Source organism: Macaca fascicularis, chromosome 13 (assembly GCF_037993035.2).
Source record: "Macaca fascicularis isolate 582-1 chromosome 13, T2T-MFA8v1.1".
Taxonomy (NCBI): domain Eukaryota; kingdom Metazoa; phylum Chordata; class Mammalia; order Primates; family Cercopithecidae; genus Macaca; species Macaca fascicularis.
Genome location: NC_088387.1, coordinates 3,769,768 through 3,791,963, shown reverse-complemented (window position 1 = coordinate 3,791,963; position 22,196 = coordinate 3,769,768). Strand labels below are relative to the sequence as shown.

Below are 22,196 nucleotides of genomic sequence, written 5' to 3'. Positions count from 1 at the left end.
GGTTAAATAAAATCCATCTGATGACAATTTAAGGTTTGTAGGGCATGAATCGCTAGACCCCTTAGGTAGGAATTTGGGTAAGATAAAAAAATTGGAGCTTGGTCCTCAGTGATCAAGTATGGTTGAGAATAGGAGAGAAAAGGGGCTTATGCTTTGGGTGGTGATCAAAGAAACCAGTAAAGTTCAGCAGAGAGGGTTTCTGCATCAGACAAAAGTGCAGCCTCCTTAATCATCTGGCAGGGAGGGAGGCATCTCAGGTAGGGAGCAAGGAAGTCCAAATCCAGTTATTAGGCGCTCGGGAGTGGGTAGCCATCCACCAGCTGTGACTCAACGTTTCTGGTTCTAGTTAAAAATAAAGCATCACACCAAGGAACACAGGGCCAAGGGTAAGCTAGGAAACGCCCAGGTCTGCTCTGCCGCGCCCCCTGCAGGATCCCGTCCACACACACACGCAGAAGCAGCCGCTGGTGCGAGCTTGGGCCGTTTTGCTTCCCTCCTACCTGCCCTCTGCTGCCACAGGTTCGAGCCCCACCTGCTTTGTCTCCCACCGCCAGCCTATGGAGGTTCCCTCTCTGGTCCTCCGTGTCCCACGGGTAAAATGGACGTAGCGTGTCTAATTGCGCATGTTCCCGCAGTGATGTGAGGGACTGAAGGGCTTTGAACACTGTCCTAAGGGAAGGCGCCTGGGGCACTGACTTCGTCCCCTTTTCCCAGTTCCTGCTCAGAGCCGCTCTCCCAGGTCCCCGGCCCCTAACCGTATCCCAGCCCTCCGATCAGCCTTTGCCTACTGAGGGCAAAACTACGGGGTACAAGCACAGGGACTGCGACGTCGCCCCATTGCCTCTGTCTTCCATTTCCCCTGCTTGGTGCTAAACCCGGAGACGGGGCCCTGTGCCGACTGGCGGGGCGCTCCCGGGTTCGGACGCAGCGCGGGTCACAAAGCGCGTTCAGCCCTGGAACGCCCGGAGGAGATAAAAGCCGCGCAGGCCCCGCACTCGCCGCGCACTCCGGCCGTTCCGACGAGAGAGCGCTGCACGCGTGAAAATGACTCGAAAGCTGCCCCGCATCTCCGCCCCCCAGCCCCGGCGCCCGCTCGGCGCCACCCCGCAGCGCCCTGGCCGTCGGCTCTTCTTTCCTCCCATCCGTCCTCCGTTTCTGGACCCGCACACCACGCTCCTGTTCCATCCCACCTACTCGTCCTTCTGCCCCATCTGCTACCCGTCTCTGAACCAGTTCGTGCCCGTCCACTACCCCGTCGTGGGCATCGCCCTGCCGACCTCTTCGTGCGTGCATCTTCAGAAGGGCTGCATCTGCCGCCCGCACGTCCGCTGGGGCCCCAACTTCCACTACATCCCTCCCTATCCCCCCACGCCCCCGCCCAGCCCCTGCTTCTAGAGCCTGCCTGCAGCCCGCCCCCCGCCCCCAGCCACCCACGCGGCCTGACGATCCACGACCCCACGGAGAGGCCCCTGCAGGGACCGTGCTCGGGCAGCGAAGGAGCGGACCCCGAGGACCCCACGGCCTGGCTGTGGACACGGGGACGCAGGACCACAGACACCCACCCTCGGCCTCCGCTGCCTGCTCAGCCGGCCGGGCCCGCCTCTGCATTTGGAACTGGCTTCCCCGTGGGCCTTGGTGTGGAACCCCCAGCAAACTGCTGGCCCGAGACGGAGAAGGGATAGCACGAGGAAGCGGCGCCTCTGCTCGCTGGGAGGGAAACGACTGGCCAAGGTGAGGCCTAACCACATGCCCATGACCCCCGGGTCTGTCCCGTGACGGGAAGCCCCTTCCTGGAGGGGTAAAGGCTGGATCGCAGGAAGCTGGGGCTGTGGGACGCTGTTGCCTGGAGACGGCAGAAGCCCGGGGCCAGGGAGAGAGGCACGAGGGAGCAGAGAGCGCATGGAGCCCGATGGAGCAACGCCAAGGCCATGGCGGGACACCCCAGGGAGAAGGTGACCCAGGATGAGGTCTGTCAGAACCAGATCTTGCAGGAGCTGTACCTCAAAGAGCTACCAGCCCGGAACGTCTATGCCCGGCATCACGTGAACCCCTCCACGAGGTCCACAGATCACCAGGAAGCCCGTGTCTTGGCATGGTAACCTGGAGGAGCCTGGAGACGCCAGGTGTCGGAATCTCATTCACCACGCTGCCCAGGGACCAAGGAAGAAGGACCCAGACACAGACTGAAAATCAGGAAACTGCATGGGACTCAGAGCCCTGGCTCAACCCAGAATGCCCGGATCGCAGGCTGAACCACTGCAGGGTCTGCAATGACATCGCTCTGTGCAAGGCTCAGATGTGGGGGCTGGGAGACGTTTATCGCCACCAGTGGCATCCCAGCGGTGGACTGAGGCCCGGATTTCACGTCCAAAGTGTGCACTGCCCCGAGAAATAAATGTTATTTTAAAGCTAAATAAATAAAAATAAACTAAGTTTTAGATGTTGGAATTTTGTAGCATGATTTTTCCCAGGAATTGTTCCCCATCTTCAGTCCTCCTATAGTACAGGTGAGTGCCATGAGAGTAGCCATGGTGACCTAGAGAGTAATATGTTGACCCTGCCTCCTCCACCAGTCCTTTGGATCAGGGATGGGAAAGTGACCCCAGCTAGGTTAAGAGACAGCACAGAACCAAGAGCGGTGACTATCTCTCTCCAGATTGCTGAACTGATGACATGTGGAGTTAGTATCGGTATTAGTCTGTTCTCATGCTTCTAATAAAGACATACCCAAGACTGGGTAATTTATAAAGGAAAGAGGTTTAATGGACTCACAGTTTAGCACGGCTGAGGAGGCCTCACAATCATGGCGGAAGGCAAAGGAGAAGCAAAGTCAGGCCTTATACCGCTGCAGGCAAGAGAGCTTGTGCAGGGGAACTCCCCTTCATAAAACCATCAGATCTTGTCAGACTTATTTACTACCACGAGACCAGCAGGAGGGAAACTGCCCCCAAGAGTTAATTATCTCCACCTGGTCCTGCCCTTGACATGTGGGGATTATTACAATTCAAGGTGAGATTTGGAGCAGGGCGGGGTGACACAGCCAAACCATATCAGTATCTATTGGTATTCTAGACCAGGGCCAGCACCTGTTTGCAAATACTTTTTTTTCCCCTTTCACTCTAACCTTTCCTTTTACTCTAGCCTCTATACTCTAAGAAATAATGTTTTCTTTTTTTTTTTTTTTTTTTTCCTTTTACTCTAAATCATGTTTTCTAGGAACACAGTAGTGGCCATTTGTTTACCTGCTGTCTATGACTGCTTTTGTGCTCTAACGGCCAAGGTGAGTGGTTATGAGAGAGACCTCATGACCCTCAAGCCTATGTGACCAGTCCCTGAGGAACTCCAGAACTTAGGGGCTGGGTAGAGGAAAAAGCTGATAAACGACACCAGCTAAGAGAGGCTGTAGAGAGTGAGTGAAAACCGGGAGAGTGTGATATCATAAAGGTCAGGGCCTTTTCAAAAACCTGCCAGGCCGGGCATGGTGGCTCACACTTGTAATCCCAGCACTTTGGGAGGTCTAGGCAGGCGGATCACGAGGTCAGGAGTTCAAAACCAGCCTGACCAACATGGTGAAACCCCACCTCTACTAAAAATACAAAAATTAACCGGGCATGGTGGTGTGCACCTGTAATCCCAGCTGCTCAGGAGGCTGAATCGCTTGAACCCAGGAGGCGGAGGTTGCAATGAGCCAAGATCTCACCACTGCACTCCAACCTGGGTGACAGAGTGACACTCTGTCTCAATAAAAGTGATAATAATAAAGTAGAATAAAATAAAAACAACAACAAAAAAACCTGCCAATCCCAGTGGCGGTCTAGAATCTCCATTTTGTCTGAGGAACTAAAAAGGCAGCAAGAGAGAAAAATGAAGTATATGCACACCAAGAAGGGGCGAGAGTTGAAAAAGTCCTAACAGTGTCCAAAGCCAATGTTCTAAATGGTCTTGAGGTTCAGCCACATTCCCTAATTTCACTTGAGACACCCCCAGTTGTCTAACTGCCTCTTTTTATTTAAACTACTTTGAGTTGGGATATCCTGTTATTTGCAACCAGAGAGCACCATTACTTAATTTCTTCACTCATCTGTCCTTCATTCATTCCTTCATTCCAAAGTTTCATGGACTCTTCCTGTGTGAAGTAGGATGCTGAAAATGGGTGATACAGTGGCAAACAGGACAGCCATGGGCCCTGACCTCATGAAGTTTCTATTTCCATATAACAAGTTAGGTTCTGGTCCTGGGAGACCGCCAAGACGTCACAATAGGCCAGGTGCAGTGGCTCATGCCTGTAATTCCAACACTTTGGGAGGTTGAGGCAGGTAAATCACTTGAGCCTAGGACTTGTAGACCAGCCTGGACAACATGGCAACACCGTGTCTCTAATACAAATACAAAACTTATCTGGGCATGGTGGCATGCACCTGTAGGCCCAGCTACTCAGGTGACTGAGGTGGAAGGATCAATTGAGCCTGGGAGGTCAAGGCTGCAGTGAGCTATGATCAGGCCGCTGCACTCCAGTGTGAGTGACAAAGCAAGACCCTGTCTCAAACAAAACAAAACAAAACAAAACACCAAAAAAACCCAATAGCCGTTGCAGCTCAGAAACGAGGTCTGAATTGAAGAGTATAAATTTGGGAGTCATTGCCCTGTTGTGGGATTTCAAGACAGGGAAATAAAAGACATTGCCTAGGAAGAAGGTATCAAGTGAGAATTGAAGTGTGCATGTGACCAGTCCCTGAAGACCTCCAATATTCAGGGGTTTGTTAGAGACAAAAGAGTGGATTCAGGAGACCAGAGAACAGAGGCTGTAGCGGAGGAGAAACACCAGTGAGCGTAATATCATAGAAGGCCCAGGTGTGGTGGCTCACACCTGTCACCCCAACACTTTGGGAGGCCGAGGTGGGAGAAATGCTTGACCCCAGGAGTTCAAGACTAGCCTGGGCAACATAATGAGACCTCATCTCTACAAAAATTTTAAAAATTAGCTGGGCATGATGGCACACATCTCTGGACCCAGCTGCTTGGGAGGCTGAGGCAGGAGGATCGCTCGAGCCTCAGAAGTCAAGGCTGCCGTGAGTTGTGATCATGCCATCGTACTCCAGCATGGGTGACAGAGAAAGAATCTGTCTCAATATGTGTATATCTCACAGAAGCCATGCTAAGAGACTGCCTTAAGGAGTCAGTGGTATGTTTGTCAAATGCTGTCAAGAAGAGAAAATGAGACTGAAAGAGATTATTCTATTTAGCTCCATAGAGGTCAATCCAGAACCAGGCAAGAACAATTTAAAACAAGTGTCTCAAGCTTTTTTAATTGCAGGTAACTAAAAACTAGGTAACTAAAGACTCAAACTGACTCAGGCAATACAGATTTATAAACCCACATAATAGAAAACTCAGGGATAGGGTGAGTTTCAGGGATGGTTTGATTCAGCATTTCAACAATGTCATCAGGCACCTGGAATCCTTTTGTCTCTCCGCTCTGCTTTCTTGCGTGTCAGCTTCATCTTAAGGCTCCCGCCTTCCCCGAACCACTGCCCAAGATGGCTGCCAGCAACTCCCAGGGTTCAGACTTACTTATCCAAATCTGCAGGTCAGGTGATCACCTTAGTAACTCTCAGACTAGTGAGAAAGCTTCTTTCCTTCAAACAACCAGGAAGCCTTGCCTCCTGTCTTACTGACTCCAATTGAGCCAAATGTCCATCTCTTATTAGTGATAAAGAAGCAACGTCACTGTCACTAGGGACTCTTATGGCCTTGACAACCCTAGAGTCCAAGATGGAATCAGATCCTCCGAAGCACCTACACTGTTTCAGGTAGATCGATAACCCAATGGAAGTCAGGTTAGTTGTAAAGAGAAGAGGAATAGATGTCAAGGAATCAAGCACAATGAACACAGCAGAGGAGAAGGAATTGGATGGGAGAAGATTAGTGAATGGGGGTGAAGTGCTGGGGACAGCACACGACACACGGAGACAACACTTTCAAGACGTTTGGCCAGGGACTACAGACACTAGGCAGTTCTTTTTCTAGGAAACATGTGGAAGCTATAGGGCTTCCTCCTCCCCTTAGTCAAGTGGCCACTATTAAAGAGTCCCTAGAATGCTTGAAGTTATTGGCTAGTAATAAGAAATCCCCAAGACCCAGCTCTTTGCTTCCTGAGGCAAAAAATCCGAATACTGAGGTAAACCCCCATTTCAGAATTTCCAGAGTCACCCTCCAGTACCATAGAATCTTCATGAAAAGACCTGGTATCAGTGACTCTGCAACCAAGGCTTCCCCCCACCATCCCCAAACCCGATCTGATTTTAGTTAAGAACACCTGGAGCTCTATGCTCTTCGATAGAAGCTGTCAGTGTGCATCCAATCTCCCCTTCCCAAATGCAGTCCCCAGGGTGTAAGCCCATTAATCCATTCCCTGACCTGAGGCAACAGCAAACTCCCCAGCTTGGTTCGGGATGCAGCATGCCCCTGGGATCTTAGACACCACCTAAGGGAATCACCCCTATACAATCATGCTGGGTCACTGGTCCTCACATTGTTGTTATTATTATTATTATTATTTTTTTTTTTTTTTTTTTTGAGACAGAGTCTCGCTCTGTCACCCAGGCTGGAGTGCAGTGGTGCAATCTCAGCTCACTGCAAGCTCCGCCTCCCAGGTTCACGCCATTCTCTTGCCTCAGCCTCCCGAGTGGCTGGGACTACAAGTGCCCGCCGCCACGCCCGGCTAATATTTTGTATTTTTAGTAGAAACGGGGTTTCACCGCATTAGCCAGGATGGTCTCGATCTCCTGACCTCATGATCCGCCCACCTCAGCCCCCCAAAGTGCTGGGATCACAGGCGTGAGCCACCGCGCCCGACCATTATTATTATTTTTTATTTGAGACAGAGTCTCTGTCGCCCAGGCTGGGGTGCAGTGGCACGATCTTGGCTCACTGCAACCTCTGCCTCCCGGGCTCAAGTGATTCTCGTGCCTCAGCCTCCTGAGTAGCTAGGATTACAGGTGTGCATCACCGTACCTGTCTAATTTTTGTATTTTTAGTAGAGACGGTGTTTCGCCATGTTGATCAGGCTGGTCTTGAACTCCTGGCCTCAAGTGACCCACCACTGTGGCCTCCCAAAATGCTGGGATTATAGGCATGAGCCACCGCGCCAGGCCAGTCCCCACATTATAGCCAACTTTTTGTGGCCTTGATTCATACTGGTTCTCAACTCACAGCACTTCCCAGAGGTCCCATTACATTTAAGGGAGGAACTCTAGGTTCTCTGGGGAGTTATAGAACATTTGAATGAAAACAAACAAGTCTACCTTACCTGACTTTTGGTCCCTTGCTGGTTTGGTAACTTGGATTCGTCATTTCATTAAGTATTTCAGTTTCCTCATCTATAAAATGTGAGTATTCATTATGCCTGCCCTACATTCGTCATGGAGGTGGTAATAGCAGACGTGAAAGTGCTTTATTCCCTGGGAAGTAATCCACAACTGTGAGGTAGGACTGGTCCCCTGGGCACCAGTCCAGGGGTATTTGAGATATTGTAGACAAGCTGCATGAGTCACTGTACCTAAGACAGTGTTATTGGTTCCTAAATATGGCTCACATGCCCGTGCTTGTGGACAATAAAGAATTCTACTTAGCGTTACCGTATCATTTTGTGGCTGATGGGCTGCTGGATTCTACAGAGTTCTATGATCTATGAATATAAAGGGTTTGATGTTGGTTCTAGTGAGACCCAGCAATTTAGCCCCTCCATTCATTACCTAGCAGTGAGCTTCTTATTTTTTTATTTTTATTTTATTTTTTATTTTTGAGACTGAGTCTTGCTCTATCGCCCAGGCTGGAGTGCAGTGACATGACCTAGGCTCACTGCAACCTCCGTCCCCCAGGTTCAAGCGATTCTTCTGCCTCAGCCTCCCATGCAGCTGGGATTACAGACTCCCACCACTACACCTGGCTAATTTTTGTATTTTTAGGAGAGACGGGCATTTCACCATGTTGGCCAGGCTGGTCTCGAACTCCTGACCTCAGGTAATCCACCTGCCTTGGCCTCCCAAAGTGCTGGGATTACAGGCGTGAACCACCAATGCCTGGCCAATGCAGTGAGCTTCTTGAGGGTAGAAGCTGTGTCTTACTCAACTTTTTATTCCTGGCATATAGCCCAGTGCTTGGCACATTGTGGGTGCTAAGTAAACATTTAGGGCAGGATAAACATTTATGGATGGATAGAAATATTTTGGAAGGGATAAGGTTGTTACTTGCTTCCTGGAATTGCCTATGTCCATAACCATTATTTGTCTTGTTTTTTGCGTGATATTTTGTTGTCACATGGGGTCAGTATTTTATTTCACACTTATAGGAGAAAAGGCACCATGAATATTAATTGAAAATACGTACACAGTACCTATCTCAGGTTCATCATTCAAATGTCAAGTTATTATTTTTCTGTGTGTAAACTGGAAGAACTCTAAAACAAATTAAAGAACCAGCTTTCTTTTGTAGCCCTTCTCCCCAGTGCTTTCAGGTAAAGGTAGTTTCAGGTCCATGTAATTTAAGGTTTTTGATAATTGAAAAGCATTTCTCTTGGAGATTTTATTAGGTATAAGAGGAAAGCCAATAAAGATGCATGTTGACGTGTCTGAATTTATACAAGTACTCATGCGTTCTAACTCGGTATGAGTCACTGATCTTAGCACACAAAGGATGTGTGTGTGCAATTTAGGGATGTGCCTCATCAAAGATGAAAAGTAGAAATGCGGCCGGGCGCGGTGGCTCAAGCCTGTAATCCCAGCACTTTGGGAGGCCGAGACGGGCGGATCACTCGGTCAGGAGATCGAGACCATCCTGGCTAACAGGGTGAAACCCCGTCTCTACTAAAAAATACAAAAAGCTAGCCGGGCGACGTGGCGGGCGCCTGTAGTCCCAGCTACTCGGGAGGCTGAGGCAGGAGAATGGCGTAAACCCGGGAGGCGGAGCTTGCAGTGAGCTGAGATCCGGCCACTGCACTCCAGCCCGGGGACACAGCGAGACTCTGTCTCAAAAAAAAAAAAAAAAAGAAAAGTAGAAATGCAAACTAGAGGGGGTTTTATTCCCCCAGAAAAAATAAACAAACGTGGTAGAACTTCTCAATAGACTGAGGTTTGATTACTAGGGACAAGTTCAACAGTCTCTGAACCCCAGAGCCAGCAGAAGGTTTTCCTGGGCAAGAGTGACCAATCTGCTTCTCGTGTTTCGGGAATCACTCACAAGAGCAGCAAGATTTTGAACTGCCTTGGTCACAGCCAGCAGCAAGCTGAGACACAGCACTCTTTTCCATCTGACAGTTTTACACAGGCAAACCTTCCTTATGCTGAAACTTCATCACAGCTCTTTCTTCCATGACCTTAATTAAAACACAAATATACAATGAGAATGCCTGACTACGTGTAAACTTTTGTTTCTGAAGATGGCATCACACAGTGTGAAAACAGAAAAAAATGCATAAATTCTGCGCTCAAGGTGTGAAACGAATAAAGTAGATTTTATTGTTCCTGATGTTTCCGCTTATCTATGGTAGAGGCCAAATGATAAGGTTTATGGGGTCTCTTCAGTTGACTACAAAGGTGCTATAGGTGCCCACTGAATCATATCAGTTCCTTCCAAAAAAGCACTAACAAAGTCTTTCCAAGATGTGGAAACAGAGAGTCCTCTTGAGTCTGCCTGTCATAGGAGTGTATGCCACACCCAATATCTACTGGGTACTTGCTGGGAGTTGGAACACTGTCCTAGGAACAGCCTCAGAGAAGGGCAAGGAGAGCTGCCAGGTTTCTTCCGGAGACGTTAGCAGAGTACACCGCAGCCTCTGCCCCACCCAGTCGCCTGTTGTGAAATATCACCAGGACCATTCCTGGACTCCAAACCGGGTGGTAGTACAGAACTTAAAAGACTGGCACAACCGAAGCTTCCTACTGGACAGAGTCGACAGCATTTCTGGAGGGGGCACTGAACGCCAGTAGCACACTCCAGAATTATGGCAACTCAAAATACTGTATTTCCAAGCACCCTTAATTGAAAACAATTTAGCCTGTTCCAGTGATCTAAGCAGGAAGAAGATTTCATTTTTTGTTCGTTTTACGTTTTTTCTTTTGTTGTTGTTGTTGTTTTCTGAGACAGGCTCTCACTCTGTCGCGTAGGCCGGAGTGCAATAGTGTGATATTGGCTCACTGCAACCTTCATCTCCTGGGTTCAAGCGATTCTCATGGCTTAGCCTCCTGAGTAGCTGGGATTGCAGGTGCCTGCCACCATGCCTGGCATTTTTTTTTTTTTTTTTTAAGTAGAGACAGGGTTTCACCATGTCGGCCAGGCTGGTCTTGAAATCCTGACCTCAAGTAATCTGCCCACCTCTGCCTCCCAAATTGCTGGGATTACAAGCGTGAGCCACTGTGTCCAGCCTGTGTATTAGCCCGTTCTGATGGTGCTGATACAGACATACCCGAGACTGGTAAGAAAAAGAGGTTTAATTGGACTTACAGTTCCATATGCCAGGGGAGGCCTCAGCATCATGGTGGGAGGTGAAAGGCACTTCTTACATGGCAACAACAAGAGAAAAATGAGGAAGAAGCAAAAGCAGAAACCCCTGAAAAACCCATCAGATCTCATGAGACTTATTCACTATCAGGAGACTAGCACGGGAAAGACCAGCCTCCATGATTCAATTACCTCCCTCTGGGTCTCTCTCACAACATGTGGGAATTCTGGGAGATATAATTCACGTTGAGATTTGGTGGAGACACAGCCAAACCATATCAGCCTGTTTTACTGTTTGTTTGTTTGTTTTCTTCACCAAAAGAAAATCTAAGAATGCAAGAAGTTCAGTGATTTCCACAACAGACATAGCAAGTTGGTGGTGTCCAAAGCCAGCACTGATGGCTCATTCGTAGTTGCCCTTCTCTGACTTATTTCCTTCTGTCTGCTTCCTGATTCTGTGGCTAGAACCGCCCATAACCTGGTAAAGCTGTCAAAAATGATTGAAGAACAATGACAACTTGGTCTTTCAATGACATCTGGGAGGAGGACTCTGCTGACTGCATTCTTTTCCAAGTAGCCAATATTCTTCTCAGCAGGATTTGTGTAATTGCCACCTTGAAAAGCGCCTCAAGGACTTTGTTAAAGATTCCTTGGTAAGGAACTTGGAGGCTATTTGTTGAAAAAAGCCTTGCAAACATAAATTTATATCCATCTTTTCTCCTTCTTGCCTATCCCTCTCCCTTTCCTTTAGTGTGTTACTCGGTCTCACAGCCCCAAAAGACAATCTGGCACTTAACTAGATGTTTATCACTGGCTTAAAATGAGTTGGTACAGTGAATTGGGGTTGGAAGGAGAAGGAGGAAGGTCTGAACAAAGCTAAAAGATATCACTGAGTCATTTACACACATTATCTCATTTAATCCTCACAACATCCTTGTGAAGTAAAGGCTTCACCTCCATTTTAAAAGCCAAGGAAACAGGCTCAACAAGATGAACTTGCCCAAAGTCACCCAGATCCTCCAGGTGTGGAGTTCATGCTTGCAGACACTCTTTCTCCTTGCTCAGTAAAAGCCAAGCCCTCACACCAACTCAGGACCCCACCCCTTCTCATCTGCATGGAGACTTTGCTCCATTTCTTATTTCCTCCATGCATTTTCAACTTCTTCCCCTGCTGGATCCACACCTCCTAACCACCCCTCCATTAGTATTCAGCGATGCTCTAGTAGCTCCTCTGGTAAAAATCATAACAATGGCCGGGCGTGGTGGCTCACGCCTGTAATCCCGAACTTTGGGAGGCCAAGGAGAGCAGATCACCTGAGGTCAGGAGTTCAAGACCAGCCTGGCCAACATGATGAAACCCCATCTTTACTAAAAATACAAAAAATTAGCCAGGCGTGGAGGCGGGTACCTGTAATCCCAGCTACTCAGAAGGCTGAGACAGGAGAATTGCTTGAACCTGGGAGGTAGAGGTTGCAGTGAGCCGAAATCTCACCATTGCACTCCAGCCTGGGCAACAAGAAAGAAACTACGTCTCAAAAAAAAAAAAAAAAGTTGTAAAACCCTTCCTTTCCCTCCACATCTCCATCCAGTTAGCACCTTATCTCTCTATCCCTCTTTACAGCCAGACTTCTTGAAAGTGTTGTCTCCGTGTGTCGTGTGTTGTCCCCAGTACTTCACCCCCATTCACTATTTAATCTTCTCCTATCCAACTCCTCCTCTGCTGTGTTCATTGTGCTTGATTCCTTGACATCTATTCCTCTTCTCTTTACAACTAACCTGACTTCCATTGGGTTATCGATCTACCTGAAACAGTGTAGGTGGTTCGGAGGATCTGATTCCATCTTGGACTCTAGGGTTGTCAAGGCCGTAAGAGTCCCTAGTGACAGTGATGTTGCTTCTTTATCACTAATAAGAGATGGACATTTGGCTCAATTGGAGTCAGTAAGACAGGAGGCAAGGCTTCCTGGTTGTTTGAAGGAAAGAAGCTTTCTCTAGTCTGAGAGTTGCTAAGGTGATCACCTGACCTGCACATTTGGATAAGTAAGCCTGAACCCTGGGAGATGCTGGCAGCCATCTTGGGCAGTGGTTCGGGGAAGGCGGGAGCCTTAAGATGAAGCTGACACGCAAGAAAGCAGAGCGGAGAGACAAAAGGATTCCAGGTGCCTGATGACATTGTTGAAATGCTGAATCAAACCATCCCTGAAACTCACCCTATCCCTGAGTTTTCTATTATGTGGGTTTATAAATCTGTATTGCCTGAGTCAGATTGAGTCTTTAGTTACCTAGTTTTTAGTTACCTGCAATTAAAAAAGCTTGAGACACTTGTATTAAAATTGTTCTTGCCTGGTTCCGATTGACCTCTACGTAGCTAAATAGAATAATCTCTTTCAGTCTCATTTTCTCTTCTTGACAGCATTTGACAAACATACCACTGACTCCTTAAGGCAGTCTCTTAGCATGGCTTCTGTGAGATATACACATATTGAGACAGATTCTTTCTCTGTCACCCATGCTGGAGTACGATGGCATGATCACAACTCACGGCAGCCTTGACTTCTGAGGCTCGAGCGATCCTCCTGCCTCAGCCTCCCAAGCAGCTGGGTCCAGAGATGTGTGCCACCATGCCCAGCTAATTTTTAAAATTTTTGTAGAGATGAGGTCTCACTATGTTGCCCAGGCTAGTCTTGAACTCCTGGGCTCAAGCATTTCTCCCACCTCGGCCTCCCAAAGTGTTGGGGTGACAGGTGTGAGCCACCACACCCTGCCTTCTATGATATTATGCTCACTGGTGTTTCTCCTCCTCTACAGCCTCTGTTCTCTGGTCTCCTGAATCCACTCTTTTGTCTCTACCAAACCCCTGAATATTGGAGGTCTTCAGGGACTGGTCACATGCACACTTCAATTCTCACTTGATACCTTCTTCCTAGGCAATGTCTTTTATTTCCCTGTCTTGAAATCCCACAACAGGGCAATGACTCCCAAATTTATACTCTTCAATTCAGACCTCATTTCTGAGTTGCAACTGCTATTGGGACTTTTTTTGTTTTTTTTAAATTTTTTGAGACAAGGTCTTGCTTTGTCACTCACACTGGAGTGCAGTGGCCCGATCATAGCTCACTGCAGCCTTGACCTCCCAGGCTCAATTGATCCTTCCACCTCAGTCACCTGAGTAGATGGGCCTACAGGTGCATGCCACCATGCCCAGATAAGTTTTGTATTTGTAGTAGAGACAGGGTTTTGCCATGTTGTCCAGGCTGGTCTATAACTCCTGGGCTCAAGTGATTTACCTGCCTCGGCCTCCCAAAGTGTTGGAATTAAAGGCATGAGTCACTGCACCCGGCCTATTGTGACGTCTTGGCGGTCTCCCAGGACCAGAACCTAACTTGTTATATGAAAATAGAAACTTCATGAGGTCAGGGCCCATGGCTGTCCTGTTTGCCACTGTATCACCCATTTTTAGCATCCTGTCTCACACAGAAAGAGTCCGTGAAACTTCGGAATGAAAGAATGAATGAGGAGCAGATGAGTGAAGAAATTAATGGTGCCCTCTGGTTGCAAATTACATGATATCCCAACTTAAAGTAGTTTAAATAAAAAGAGGAAGTTAGTGTAGACAACTGGGGGTGTCTCAAGTGAACTTGGGGAATGTGGTTGAACCTCAAGACTATTGAGAACATTGGCTTTGGACAGTCAGGACTTTCTTCAACTCTCACCCCTTCTTGATGTGCAGTTACTTCATTTTTCTCTCTTGCTGCCTTTTTAGTTCCTCAGACCAAATGGAGATTCTAGACCTCCACTGGGATTGGCAGGGATTTTTTGTTATTTTTATTTTATTTTATTTATTGAGACAGAGTCTCACTCTGTCACCCAGGTTGGAGTGCAGTGGCGAGATCTTGGCTCATTGCAACCTCCGCCTCCTGGATTCAAGCGATTCAGCCTCCTGAGTAGCTGGGATTACAGGTGCGCACCACCACACCTGGTTAATTTTTGTATTTTTAGTAGAGATGAGGTTTCCCCCATGATGGTCAGGCTGATCTTGAACTCCTGACCTCGTGATCCACCTGCCTTGACCTCCCAAAGCGCTGGGATTACAAGTGTGAGCCACCATGCCCGGCCTGGCAGGTTTTTGAAAAGGCCCTGACCTTTATGATATCACACTCTCCTGGTTTTCATTACTCTACAGCCTCTCTTAGCTGGTGTCATTTATCAGCTTTTTCCTCTACCCAGCCCCTAAGTTCTGGAGTTCCTCAGGGACTGGTCACATAGGCTTGAGGGTCATGAGGTCTCTCTCATAACCACTCACCTTGGCCGTTAGAGCACAAAAGCAGTCATAGACAGCAGGTAAACAAATGGCCACTACTGTGTTCCTAGAAAACATGATTTAGAGTAAAAGGAAAAAAAAAAAAATTATTTTTTAGAGTATAGAGGCTAGAGTAAAAGGAAAGGTTAGAGTAAAAGAGGAAAAAAAATTATTTAGAAAGAGGTGCTGGCCCTGGTCTAGAATACCAATAGATACTGATATGGTTTGGCTGTGTCACCCCGCCCCCCCTCCAATCTCACCTTGAATTGTAATAATCCCCACATGTCAAGGGCAGGACCAGGTGGAGATAATTAACTCGTGGGGGCAGTTTCCCTCCTGCTGGTCTCATGGTAGTAAATAAGTCTGACAAGATCTGATGGTTTTATAAAGGCGGGTTCCCCTGCACAAGCTCTCTTGCCTGCAGCGGTATAAGGCCTGACTTTGCTTCTCCTTTGCCTTCCGCCATGATTGTGAGGCCTCCTCAGCCGTGCTGAACCGTGGGTCCATTAAACCTCTTTCCTTTATAAATTACCCAGTCTTGGGTATGTCTTTATTAGAAGCATGAGAACAGACTGATACCGATAGTAAGTCCACATGTCATCATCAGTTCAGCAATTTGGAGAGAGACAGTCACCGCTCTCTCTTGGTTCTGTGCTGTCTCTTAGCCTAGCTGGGGTCACTTTCCCATCCCTGATCCAAAGGACTGGCAGAGGAGGCAGGGTCAACATATTACTCTCTAGGTCACCATGGCTACTCTCATGGCACTCACCTGTACCGCAGGAGGACTGAAGATGGGGAACAATTCCTGGGAAAAATCATACTACAAAATTCCAACATCTAAAACTTAGTTTATTTTTATTTATTTGGCTTTAAAATAACATTTATTTCTCGGGGCAGTGCACACTTGGGACGTGAAATCCAGGGCCTCAGTCCACCGCTGGGATGTCACTGGTGGCGATCAGCGTCTCCCAGCCCCCACATCTGAGCCTTGCACAGAGCGATGTCATTGCAGACCCTGCAGTGGTTCAGCCTGCGATCCGGGCATTCTGGGTTGAGCCAGGGCTCTGAGTCCCATGCAGTTTCCTAATTTTCAGTCTGTGTCCGGGTCCTTCTTCCTTGGTCCCTGGGCAGAGTGGTGAATGAGATTCCGACACCTGGCGTCTCCAGGCTCCTCCAGGTTACCATGCCAAGACACGGGCTTCCTGGTGATCTGTGGACCTCGTGGAGGGGTTCACGTGATGCTGGACATAGACGTTCCGGGCTGGTAGCTCTTTGAGGTACAGCTGCTGCAAGATCTGGTTCTGACAGACCTCATCCTGGGTCACCTTCTCCCTGGGGTGTCCCGCCATGGCCTTGGCGTTGCTCCATCGGGCTCCATGCGCTCTCTGCTCCCTCGTGCCTCTCTCCCTGGCCCCGGGCTTCTGCCGTCTCCAGGCAACGGCGTCCCACAGCCCCAGCTTCCTGCGATCCAGCCTTTACCCCTCCAGAAAAGGGCTTCCGGTCATGGGACAGACCCGGGGGTCATGGGCATGTGGTTAGGCCTCACCTTGGCCAGTCGTTTCCCTCGCAGCGAGCAGAGGCGCCGCTTCCTCGTGCTCTCCCTTCTCCGTCTCGGGCCAGCAGTTTGCTCGGGGGTTCCACACCAAGGCCCACGGGGAAGCCAGTTCCAAATGCAGAGGCGGGCCCGGCCGCCTGAGCAGGCAGCGGAGGCCGAGGGTGGGTGTCCGTGGTCCTGCGTCCCCGTGTCCACAGCCAGGCCGTGGGGACCCCGGGGTCCGCTCCTTCGCTGCCCGAGCACGGTCCCTGCAGGGGCCTCTCCGTGGGGTCGTGGATCGTCAGGCCGCGTGGGTGGCTGGGGGCGGGGGCGGGCTGCAGGCAGGCTCTAGAAGCAGGGGCTGGGCGGGGGCGTGGGGGGATAGGGAGGGATGTAGTGGAAGTCGGGGCCCCAGCGGACGTGCGGGCGGCAGATGCAGCCCTTCTGAAGATGCACGCACGAAGAGGTCGGCAGGGCGATGCCCACGACGGGGTAGTGGACGGGCACGAACTGGTTCAGAGACGGGTAGCAGATGGGGCAGAAGGACGAGTAGGTGGGATGGAACAGGAGCGTGGTGTGCGGGTCCAGAAACGGAGGACGGATGGGAGGAAAGAAGAGCCGACGGCCAGGGCGCTGCGGGGTGGCGCCGAGCGGGCGCCGGGGCTGGGGGGCGGAGATGCGGGGCAGCTTTCGAGTCATTTTCACGCGTGCAGCGCTCTCTCGTCGGAACGGCCGGAGTGCGCGGCGAGTGCGGGGCCTGCGCGGCTTTTATCTCCTCCGGGCGTTCCAGGGCTGAACGCGCTTTGTGACCCGCGCCGCGTCCGAACCCGGGAGCGCCCCGCCAGTCGGCACAGGGCCCTGTCTCCGGGTTTAGGACCAAGCAGGGGAAATGGAAGACAGAGGCAATGGGGCGACGTCGCAGTCCCTGTGCTTGTACCCCGTAGTTTTGCCCTCAGTAGGCAAAGGCTGATCGGAGGGCTGGGATACGGTTAGGGGCCGGGGGCCTGGGAGAGTGGCTCTGAGCAGGAACTGGGAAAAGGGGACGAAGTCAGTGCCCCAGGCGCCTTCCCTTACGACAGCGTTCAAAGCCCTTCAGTCCCTCACATCACTGCGGGAACATGCGCAATTAGACACGCTACGTCCATTTTACCCGTGGGACACGGAGGACCAGAGAGGGAACCTCCATAGGCTGGCGGTGGGAGACAAAGCAGGTGGGGCTCGAACCTGTGGCAGCAGAGGGCAGGTAGAAGGGAAGCAAAACGGCCCAAGCTCGCACCAGCGGCTGCTCCTGCGTGCGTGTGTGGACGGGATCCTGCAGGGGGCGCGGCAGAGCAGACCTGGGCGTGTCCTAGCTTACCCTTGGCCCTGTGTTCCTTGGTGTGATACTTTATTTTTAACTAGAACCAGAAACGTTGAGTCACAGCTGGTGGATGACTACCCACTCCCGAGCGCCTAATAACTGGATTTGGACTTCCTTGCTCCCTACCTGAGATGCCTCCCTCCCTGCCAGATGATCAAGGAGGCTGCACTTTTCTCTGATGCAGAAACCCTCTCTGCTGAACTTTACTGGTTTCTTTGATCACCACCCAAAGCATAAGCCCCTTTTCTCTCCTATTCTCAACCATACTTGATCACTGAGGACCAAGCTCCAATTTTTTTATCTTACCCAAATTCCTACCTAAGGGGTCTAGCGATTCATGCCCTACAAACCTTAAATTGTCATCAGATGGATTTTATTTAACCCTGTATATTGTGACTTTTCTTTTTCTTTCTTTCTTTTTTTTTTTTGAAATGGAGTCTCACTCTCACCCAGGCTGGAGCGCAGTGTTGTGATCTCGGCTCACTGCAAGCTCCGCCTCCCGGGTTTACACCATTCTCCTGCCTCAGCCTCCGGAGTAGCTGGGACTACAGCGCCGCCACCACGCCCGGCTGATTTTTTGTATTTTTAGTAGAGACGGGGTGTCACTGTTAGCCAGGATGGTCTCGATCTCCTGACCTCGTGATCCGCCCGCCTCGGCCTCCCAAAGTGCTGGGATTACAGGCGTGAGCCACCGCGCCCGGCCAGTCCCGCCATTTCTAAACCAAATCAATGTATTTCTTAAATGTAATTAATGTCTCATGCCTTCCTAAAACATATAAAACCAAGCTGTACCCCAAGCACCTTGGGCACATATTCTCAGAACCTCCTGAGGGCCATGTCACGGGCCATGGTCACTCATATTTGGCTCAGAATACATCTCTTAAAATATTTTACAAAGTTTAACTCTTTTCATCAACATCACCATAATATTCTGATTTTTCCCCAACATCCTTTTCCTGTCTAATTATTTGACAAAACTTTATATTCTCTGAAGTCCAGCCACATGATTTAGCAAACTCCCCTATTCCCTGAGAGTGCTTCTTTATTGACGGTCTCCTGTGACTCCTGGCTTTAACTGTACCTGGTTTCTCTTGAGGACACTGTTTCCCTTGTATCTCAAGTAGAGAGTACTCATTCTTTCAAACTCTAAACTACTTCAGGGTGAGAATGTGGGGGTATTGCTTTTCCTTGCTCCTTCTACTTCCTTTAAAACCCTTACTCCAGTCCGGCGGGTGTGGTGGCTCACTGTAATCCCAGCACTTTCTTCTTTCTTTCTTCCCTTCCTCCCTCCTTCCTTCCTTCCTTCCTTCCTTCCTTCCTTCCTTCCTTCCTTCCTTCCTTCCTTCCTTCCTTCCTTCCTCCCTCCCTCCCTCCCCTCCCCTCCCCTCCCCTCCCCTCCCTTCCCTCCCCTCCCCTCCCCTCCCTCCCCTCCCCTCCCCTTCCCTCCCCTCTCCTTCCCTTCCCTCCCCTCCCCTCCCCTCCCCTCCCCTTCCCTTCCCTTCCCTTTCTCTTTCCTTTTTAAGACAGAGTCTTGCTTTGTCAACAAAGCTGGAGTGCAGTGGCACGATCTCAATCTCGGCTCACTGCAACCTCTGCCACCCAGGTTTAAGCAATTCTCATGCCTCAGCCTCCTGAGCAGCTGGGATTACAGATGGCCAGCACGCCCCACTAATTTTTATATTTTTAGTAGCTATGGGGTTTCACCATATTGCCCAGGCTGGTCTCAACTCCTGACCTCAAGTGATCTGCCCACCTTAACCTTCCAAAGTGCTGGGGTTACAGGTGTGAGCCATGATGCCCAGCTATGGTTTTGTTTTGTTTTGTTTTTTCATTTCTTGTAGAGATGGAGGGTCTCACTACGTTGCCCAGACTGGCCTTGAACTCCTGTAAATCCTCCCTCCCAGCCTCCCAAAGTCTGGGATTACAGGGCTGAAACACCATGCCCAACCTAGCTTTCTTTTCAATACCTCCTCCACTCCCACACCGGCTGTCTCGGATCCTCCCTCTGTCTGGGAGGTGAGTATTTGAGAGTGTATGCCTGCTCTTTGAAAGGAAGGTTATCTATACAGGGGCTGGCAAGGACTGAACAAGCCTGAGGACGCAGGTGGGCATCGTCTCTGTGGAGCCACTGCCAGTCAACATGCTGGCCGCTGCCCAGGAGAACCTCCCAGGATGCGGACGTGGCCCTCTGGGCTGATGACAGCGTGCTTTTGTAGGTGGGGCCGGGCATCCCCAAATTTCCCCACACCGTGATACATTTGAATTGTTGGTATGTGCTAGAGCTTGCTGGAAAAAAAATGAAAGAGTTGCATTTTGGGAGTCAGGATATAGTTTTTAATGGGTGCATTAGTTCTCTTTTTACCCCAACTCTGCCAACAACAGAGAGGAATCCAGTGTTCTCACACTCCCCTCCCAGAGTAAAAGTTCAGGAACTCCCAGGGTGTCCAAATCTGGATCCTTGCTCACGGTGCCCTGCCTTGTGGTCTCACCATCTCAGCCACAGGTAGAGAACAACAAGATCTTTTATTTATTTATTTATTTTATATGGAGCCTCGCTCTGTGGCCCAGGCTGGAGTACACTGGCATGATCTCGGCTTACTGCAATCTCTGCCTCCTGGTTCAAGTGATTCTCCTGCCTCAGCCTCCTGAGTAGCTGGGATTACAGGCGACTGCCACCATGCCTGGCTATTTTTTATATTTTTAGTAGAGATGGGGTTTCGCCATGTTGGCCAGGCTGGTCTGAACTCCTGACCTCAAGTGATCCACCTGCCTCGGCCTCCCAAAGCGCTGGGGTTACAGGCGTGAGGCTCTGTGCCCGGCCGAGAACAACAGAAACTTAACCCTCCATGTCTCCACTGAGGATGCAGAGTCAGTGACTTCCAAAAAGTCATCAATACGCTTTAAATCATTCATTTACTCGTTCCATTAAGGAAGGAGACCACTACTACTCCTGCTGCCCTCCTCCCCACACCTTGCCTCATTCACAAGACAGGAGGAAAGTGAGAAAGGAACAAAAGTAAGATAAATAACCAGACAACCTTGGCACCACCACCCGGCCCTAGGAGTTAAACAAAGTAATAATTATAACATCAACCCCTGGCCTAAACTACTTGTGTTATCTGTAAATTCCAGACACTGTATGAAAAAAGCATTGTAAAACTTTTTGTTCTGTTAGCTGAGATGCATGTAGCCCCCAGTCACGTTTCCCACGCTTGCTCGATTTATAACGACCCCTTCACGTGGACCCCTTAAAGTTGTAAACCTTTAAAAAGGCCAAGTATTTCTTTGTCGGGGAGCTCGGTTCTTAAGACGCAAGTCTGCCGACGCTCCTGGCCGAATAAAAAAACCTCTTCCTTCTTTAATCTGGTGTCTGAGGAGTTTTGTCCGCGGCTCATCCTGCTACACATAAACATGTATTGAATACCCCTTATGTGCCACAAGGAATACAGGGGAAAAAAAGCCTTTGTTTTTGTTCTCAAGACAACAACAGACCCAAGTGCTGTAGGTGCTGTGGTAGAAATATCCACATGTTGCTTGAAACACAAGGAACCCACGTCTAACCTGGGGCCCAGCATTGGAAACCCAGTCCAAATCTTGCTGGGTGAGGTTGTAGGAATTCTTCATTCATTGACTGATTCCACAGAGATTTACTAAACACTTACAATGTGCCAGGCTGTTATCTGGGCACTGAAGACTCAGTCTTATAAATGAAGTAGCCAGATTCACAGTTCTCATGGAGCTTGTGTTTGAGGTGTGGTGTGGGGAAGGAGCTAAGGCAGAGGATGCAGAAGAGTCAGACTATATACCAACCAGCCGATAAGCGCCATCGATTCCATGTTTTTTATCGAGTGTCTAATATGTGTCAGGCAGAGTGTTGCACGCTGGTGTTACAAAGACAAATGAGACACAGCCCCTGTCCCTGAGGGGTTAGATAAAAAGGAAAGAGCCTGTAGGAAGGCCTAGTGCAAACAATGGTGCTGTGTTTGGGAAAATTCAAGCTGTTCAGCTGAACTGGGGCACAGGGCGTGGTGAGGGAGGGGCTCCCTGTTTCAGTCATGAAATGCACCCTTTCCACAACTGGGGAAATAATCCTTCCTGGAAACTTCATACGAACCCTCTCAAAGTACTTATTGATGTAGACATTTGGAACACGATGTAGGTCCTGGGTGTCTATAAAATAGCATCATCCAACCGATCACCTCTCCCCACGTGGCTGAACTGAGGACCTGTGGATTGGTATCTCTCGGTAGTTCAGAACAGTGCCAGCAACCTACGGCCCTAGGGCCACCACCTGTGTGGTACAGAAAGATTTTTGGAACAGTCATGGCCATTCATTTAAATATTATCTATGATGGCTCTCGTGCTACAATGTCAGAGGCGAGTATTTACGACAAAGACCACGTAGCCCAAAAGCCTATGTGGGCCTATAAGAAAAAGTTGCCAACCCCGGTCTAGGAGCTCTGCTTACCTGAAATACAAACTAATAATGAGTTTCTGACACATCA

General features: G+C 49.5%; 1 pseudogene; it reads left to right on the top strand.

Moving 5' to 3' along the window:
- Positions 1–1,845: 1,845 nt before the first annotated feature.
- On the top strand, positions 1,846–2,428 carry LOC135966754 (cilia- and flagella-associated protein 144-like; annotated as a pseudogene).
- The last annotated feature ends 19,768 nt before the right edge of the window (positions 2,429–22,196 follow it).